This window comes from Syngnathus floridae, unplaced genomic scaffold, assembly GCF_059516105.1.
Source record: "Syngnathus floridae isolate MCC-2025c unplaced genomic scaffold, RoL_Sflo_1.0 HiC_scaffold_30, whole genome shotgun sequence".
In the NCBI taxonomy this organism is placed as follows: domain Eukaryota; kingdom Metazoa; phylum Chordata; class Actinopteri; order Syngnathiformes; family Syngnathidae; genus Syngnathus; species Syngnathus floridae.
The window spans coordinates 295,001-302,595 of NW_028284059.1; positions in this window are offsets into that span (position 1 = coordinate 295,001).

Genomic DNA, 7,595 nt, shown 5'->3' on the forward strand with positions numbered 1-7,595 from the left:
CGGCGGGGTCCGGGGGAAAGGGCGACGGCCGCCCGCGACTCGTCACGGTAACCCAGGCGGGAAGCTGCGCTCCGTCCGAGTCAGACTCGGTCGTCGCGGCCCGGCTGAGGCTCGCTTGGTCGAGGGGGCGCGGCGCTGTGCCGGCGACTTTGCCCGCGCGAGGCACGTACGCTGTGGTCCGAAGGAAGAAGCGCGCGACCCGAGTCAGACTCGGGCGCCGCGACCCGACGGTATCTCGCTGCGGCCAGGATGCGGAGTTGAGTCGGCACTGGGGGGATCCGGGAAGGACGAAGGGGCGGCGGCCAACAGTCGCAGCTCGTCGCCGCTGTCACCCAGACGGGAAGCTGCGCCCCGGCCGAGTCAGACTCGGTCGGTGCGGCCCGCTGCGGCCAGCTGGAGAGTGAGCTACGTGCCTGTACCGTGCTCCCGACGAACCGTCCCGGGGGGCTGGTGACGTCGCGCGATCGGCGCTTGATGCTGCGACCGGGAGGGAAGCTGCGCCCCGTCCGAGTCAGACTCGGTCGTTGCGGCCCACCCGAGCCCGCACGCCTCACGCGGAGGGGTCATACGCCCCGGCGGCCACGATAGACGTCCTCCCGCTTCGCGGTGGTCGGGAGGGCTTAGCGGATAGGTGCAGATGCGGGGGCGGCTTCCCGAGATAGCCGTCCCTAGGTTAGGCGAGGGTTTGAGAAACATCTTTCGCGGTAGACCGGCGCGGCCGGCGGACGCCCACGTGGCGTGCCGCGAGTCGGATCGCGCGCTCGGCCTCCGTTGATGGCCGCTAGGTGCGTGCGTGGAATCGGGGCGTCTCGGTCTCGCTGCCGTACGGCTCGCGCTAGGCCTGCGGGGGCGGCGTCGGAGCGCGCGCTCGCGCGGCGGCCGTAGCGCTAGAGGGCGACCCGCAAGTGGGGAGGAACCGTCCACCCAACGCCGGCGCTAGCCGGGGCCGGTGGGGGCCCTACCAAGGCGGGTCATGGTCGCATGTCGGTCGGTCCGGCCTCTGTTTACCGAGGCGGCCGGCACCTCCATCTGCCTTGGATGCCCCGAATCCGCAGACTTTCCTCCGGCCTCAGCTTAAGGAGACGGCCGTTGCCTCCATCCTTGGATGTTAACATTCGCAGCGTTTCAGCTCCGGGCTAGGGCGGGTGAAGTCGTCTCGAACCACGTGCCTGAAGGCCGCCTCGCGCCGGATGCAGGCCCCGCTCTGTCGTGCGGTGTGACCGTCCAACGCGGGCATCGCTAGATTAGCCGTGGCCACGATCCTTCCACACCGCGAGCCTTTCGCCCTCGGCCGGTGGTCGCTCAGTTCGCGGGCCGCTGATCCCGCTCCATCTCTCCGGCCTGTGTTTAAGGAGGCGGCCGCTCCTCCTTCCTTGGATGGACCATTCGCATATTTTTCGCCCGGCCTGTGTTTAAGGAGGCGGCCGGTAACTCCCTTTCTTGGATGAGACCCAACATTCGCATATTTTTCGCCCGGCCTGTGTTTAAGGAGGCGGCCGGTCCTCCCATTCTGCCAGTGTTCCTTGGACTTTGAAAATTTCAAAGTCTTTCCGCTCCGGGCTAGGGCGGGTGAGGTCGTCTCGAACCACGTGCCTGAAGGCCGCCTCGCGCCGGATGCAGGCCCCGCTCTGTCGTGCGGTGTGACCGTCCAACGCGGGCATCGCTAGATTAGCCGTGGCCACGATCCTTCCACACCGCGAGCCTTTCGCCCTCGGCTGATGTTCGGCCAACGTGTGGGGAGGGGGTTATGGACGGCTGCCGGGAGCAGACAGCCGTCCCCGGGTGGGGTGTACAGTCCCTTCACCGCGGCCGCCGGGAGCAGACGGCCGTCGAGCGATTCTGCCATTGTTCCTAGGACTTTGTACATTTTAAAGACCCTCCGCGCGGGCCGCTGATCCCGCTCGGTCGCTCCGGCCTGTGTTTAAGGAGGCGGCCGGTCCTCCCATTCTGCCAGTGTTCCTTGGACTTTGAATATTTCAAAGTCTTTCCGCTCCGGGCTAGGGCGGGTGAGGTCGTCTCGAACCACGTGCCTGAAGGCCGCCTCGCGCCGGATGCAGGCCCCGCTCTGTCGTGCGGTGTGACCGTCCAACGCGGGCATCGCTAGATTAGCCGTGGCCACGATCCTTCCACACCGCGAGCCTTTCGCCCTCGGCTGATGTTCGGCCAACGTGTGGGGAGGGGGGGAAGGACGGCTGCCGGGAGCAGACAGCCGTCCCCGGGTGGGGTGTACAGTCCTTCCACTGCGGCCGCCGGGAGCAGACGGCCGTCGAGCGATTCTGCCATTGTTCCTAGGACTTTGTACATTTTAAAGACCCTCCGCGCGGGCCGCTGATCCCGCTCGGTCGCTCCGGCCTGTGTTTAAGGAGGCGGCCGGTCCTCCCATTCTGCCAGTGTTCCTTGGACTTTGAAAAGTCTTTCCGCTCCGGGCTAGGGCGGGTGAGGTCGTCTCGAACCACGTGCCTGAAGGCCGCCTCGCGCCGGATGCAGGCCCCGCTCTGTCGTGCGGTGTGACCGTCCAACGCGGGCATCGCTAGATTAGCCGTGGCCACGATCCTTCCACACCGCGAGCCTTTCGCCCTCGGCTGATGTTCAACCAACGTGTGGGGAGGGGGTTATGGACGGCTGCCGGGAGCAGACAGCCGTCCCCGGGAGGGGAGACTTCACGGCGGCCGCCGGGAGCAGACGGCCGTCGAGAGATTCTGCCAGTGTTCCTTGGACTTTGACTATTTCAAAGTCTTTCCGCTCCGGGCTAGGGCGGGTGAGGTCGTCTCGAACCACGTGCCTGAAGGCCGCCTCGCGCCGGATGCAGGCCCCGCTCTGTCGTGCGGTGTGACCGTCCAACGCGGGCATCGCTAGATTAGCCGTGGCCACGATCCTTCCACACCGCGAGCCTTTCGCCCTCGGCCGGTGTTCGCTCAACGCGCGGGCCGCTGATCCCGCTCCATCTCTCCGGCCTGTGTTTAAGGAGGCGGCCGGTCCTCCCATTCTGCCAGTGTTCCTTGGACTTTGAAAATTTCAAAGTCTTTCCGCTCCGGGCTAGGGCGGGTGAGGTCGTCTCGAGCCACGTGCCTGAAGGCCGCCTCGCGCCGGATGCAGGCCCCGCTCTGTCGTGCGGTGTGACCGTCCAACGCGGGCATCGCTAGATTAGCCGTGGCCACGATCCTTCCACACCGCGAGCCTTTCGCCCTCGGCTGGTGTTCGTCCAACGTGTGGGGAGGGGGTTAAGGACGGCTGCCGGGAGCAGACAGCCGTCCCCGGGAGGGGAGACTTCACGGCGGCCGCCGGGAGCAGACGGCCGTCGAGAGATTCTGCCAGCGTTCCTTGTACTTTGAATATTTCACAGCCGTGCTCGCACTTAGGAAATTTTCGAGCGCTGTGGCACTTAGACATTTTTCGTCAAGCGTGGCACTTAGAAATTTTTCGTCAAGAGAGGCACTTAGACATTTTTCGTCAAGAGTGACACTTAGAAAATTTTTCACTCTCTTTGTGCCTTCCAGGGTGCTGTGCAACCCTGCGTGTTGTGTTCCCACCGAGCAAGGGGCGCTGCTGGCGGCCATGACCAAGCGCTCGGCACCGGGCCCTTTCATTTTGTGGGGTAAATTATGCGCCCCCCATGCTCGTTCTGACTATATTTTGCGAAAGGGGGGTAAATCGTTGATGAGTACGCTGACTAGGGGGACCATTTAGCGTACTCTGGCGCACCTGAAGACCAAAGTTGGTACTGCACCCTCCCCCTGGTACCCCAGCCCCTGGTACCTAAAGAGGGAGAGGCCGAATTTTCGCTTTTTGGGGCCGACCGAGGGAACCAGCCGAGGCGGACACTTTTCGGCTCAAGAGCCGTTGGCACTTAGAAAAAATTCGCACAAGTTGGCAGGGCTACCAGGGGAAGAGGCCGAATTTTCGCTTTTGAAGGCCGACCGCGGGAACCAGCCGAGGCGGACACTTTTCGGCTCAAGAGCCGTTGGCACTTAGAAAATATTTGCCAAACTTGGCTTGACTTCCAGGAGAAGAGGCCGAATTTTCACTTTTGGTGGCCGACCTGGGGAACCAGCCGAGGCGGACACTTTTCGGCTCAAGAGCCGTTGGCACTTAGAAAATATTTGCCAAACTTGGCTTGACTTCCAGGAGAAGAGGCCGAATTTTCACTTTTGGTGGCCGTTATGGGGAACCAGCCGAGGCGGACACTTTTCGGCTCAAGAGCCGTTGGCACTTAGAAAATATTTGCCAAACATGGCTTGACTTCCAGGAGAAGAGGCCGAATTTTCACTTTTGGTGGCCGTTATGGGGAACCAGCCGAGGCGGACACTTTACGCTGGTTGAGTCGTTGGCACTTAGAAAATATTTGCCAAACTTGGCTTGACTTCCAGGAGAAGAGGCCGAATTTTCACTTTTGGTGGCCGACCTGGGGAACCAGCCGAGGCGGACACTTTACGCTGGTTGAGTCGTTGGCACTTAGAAAATATCTGCCAAACTTGGCTTGACTTCCAGGAGAAGAGGCCGAATTTTCACTTTTGGTGACCGACCTGGGGAACCAGCCGAGGCGGACACTTTACGCTGGTTGAGTCGTTGGCACTTAGAAAATATTTGCCAAACTTGGCTTGACTTCCAGGAGAAGAGGCCGAATTTTCACTTTTGGTGGCCGACCTGGGGAACCAGCCGAGGCGGACACTTTACGCTGGTTGAGTCGTTGGCACTTAGAAAATATTCGCCAAACTTGGCAAGACTTCCAGGAGAAGAGGCCGAATTTTCACTTTTGGTGGCCGACCTGGGGAACCAGCCGAGGCGGACACTTTACGCTGGTTGAGTCGTTGGCACTTAGAAAATATTTGCCAAACTTGGCTTGACTTCCAGGAGAAGAGGCCGAATTTTCACTTTTGGTGGCCGTTATGGGGAACCAGCCGAGGCGGACGCTTTACGGCTGTTGAGTCGTTGGCACTTAGAAAATATTTGCCTAACTTGGCTTGACTTCCAGGAGAAGAGGCCGAATTTTCACTTTTGGTGGCCGACCTGGGGAACCAGCCGAGGCGGACACTTTTCGGCTCAAGAGCCGTTGGCACTTAGAAAATATTTGCCAAACTTGGCTTGACTTCCAGGAGAAGAGGCCGAATTTTCACTTGTCATGGCCGTTATGGGGAACCAGCCGAGGCGGACACTTTAGGCTGGTTGAGTCGTTGGCACTTAGAAAATATTTGCCAAACTTGGCTTGACTTCCAGGAGAAGAGGCCGAATTTTCACTTTTGGTGGCCGACCTGGGGAACCAGCCGAGGCGGACACTTTACGCTGGTTGAGTCGTTGGCACTTAGAAAATATTTGCCAAACTTGGCTTGACTTCCAGGAGAAGAGGCCGAATTTTCACTTTTGGTGGCCGACCTGGGGAACCAGCCGAGGCGGACACTTTACGCTGGTTGAGTCGTTGGCACTTAGAAAATATTTGCCAAACTTGGCTTGACTTCCAGGAGAAGAGGCCGAATTTTCACTTTTCATGGCCGTTATGGGGAACCAGCCGAGGCGGACACTTTACGCTGGTTGAGTCGTTGGCACTTAGAAAATATTTGCCAAACGTGGCTTGACTTCCAGGAGAAGAGGCCGAATTTTCACTTTTGGTGGCCGACCTGGGGAACCAGCCGAGGCGGACACTTTAGGCTGGTTGAGTCGTTGGCACTTAGAAAATATTTGCCAAACTTGGCTTGACTTCCAGGAGAAGAGGCCGAATTTTCACTTGTGGTACCCGACCTGGGGAACCAGCCGAGGCGGACACTTTACGGCTGTTGAGTCGTATGCACTTAGAAAATATTTGCCAAACTTGGCTTGACTTCCAGGAGAAGAGGCCGAATTTTCACTTTTGGTGGCCGACCTGGGGAACCAGCCGAGGCGGACACTTTACGCTGGTTGAGTCGTTGGCACTTAGAAAATATTTGCCAAACTTGGCTTGACTTCCAGGAGAAGAGGCCGAATTTTCACTTTTGGTGGCCGTTATGGGGAACCAGCCGAGGCGGACACTTTTCGGCTCAAGAGCCGTTGGCACTTAGAAAATATTTGCCAAACATGGCTTGACTTCCAGGAGAAGAGGCCGAATTTTCACTTTTGGTGGCCGTTATGGGGAACCAGCCGAGGCGGACACTTTACGCTGGTTGAGTCGTTGGCACTTAGAAAATATTTGCCAAACTTGGCTTGACTTCCAGGAGAAGAGGCCGAATTTTCACTTTTGGTGGCCGACCTGGGGAACCAGCCGAGGCGGACACTTTACGCTGGTTGAGTCGTTGGCACTTAGAAAATATTTGCCAAACTTGGCTTGACTTCCAGGAGAAGAGGCCGAATTTTCACTTTTGGTGGCCGTTATGGGGAACCAGCCGAGGCGGACACTTTTCGGCTCAAGAGCCGTTGGCACTTAGAAAATATTTGCCAAACTTGGCTTGACTTCCAGGAGAAGAGGCCGAATTTTCACTTTTGGTGGCCGACCTGGGGAACCAGCCGAGGCGGACACTTTACGCTGGTTGAGTCGTTGGCACTTAGAAAATATTCGCCAAACTTGGCAAGACTTCCAGGAGAAGAGGCCGAATTTTCACTTTTGGTGGCCGACCTGGGGAACCAGCCGAGGCGGACACTTTACGCTGGTTGAGTCGTTGGCACTTAGAAAATATTTGCCAAACTTGGCTTGACTTCCAGGAGAAGAGGCCGAATTTTCACTTTTCATGGCCGTTATGGGGAACCAGCCGAGGCGGACACTTTGCGCTGGTTGAGTCGTTGGCACTTAGAAAATATTTGCCAAACTTGGCTTGACTTCCAGGAGAAGAGGCCGAATTTTCACTTTTGGTGGCCGTTATGGGGAACCAGCCGAGGCGGACACTTTAGGCTGGTTGAGTCGTTGGCACTCAGAAAATATTCGCCAAACTTGGCCAGACTTCCAGGAGAAGAGGCCGAATTTTCACTTGTGGTACCCGACCTGGGGAACCAGCCGAGGCGGACACTTTAGGCTGGTTGAGTCGTTGGCACTTAGAAAATATTCGCCAAACTTGGCCAGACTTCCAGGAGAAGAGGCCGAATTTTCACTTGTGGTACCCGACCTGGGGAACCAGCCGAGGCGGACACTTTAGGCTGGTTGAGTCGTTGGCACTTAGAAAATATTTGCCAAACTTGGCTTGACTTCCAGGAGAAGAGGCCGAATTTTCACTTTTGGTGGCCGTTATGGGGAACCAGCCGAGGCGGACACTTTAGGCTGGTTGAGTCGTTGGCACTTAGAAAATATTCGCCAAACTTGGCCAGACTTCCAGGAGAAGAGGCTGAATTTTCACTTGTTCTGGCCGTTATGGGGAACCAGCCGAGGCGGACACTTTAGGCTGGTTTAGTCGTTGGCATTTAGAAAATATTCGCCAAACTTGGCCAGACTTCCAGGAGAAGAGGCCGAATTTTCACTTGTTCTGGCCGTTATGGGGAACCAGCCGAGGCGGACACATCACCCCGCAAGTGCCGTTGGCACTTTGAAAATATTCGCCAAACTTGGCCGGACTTCCAGGAGAAGAGGCCGAATTTTCGCTTTTTCTGGCCGACCTGGGGAACCAGACGAGGCGGACACATCACCCCGCAAGTGCCGTTGG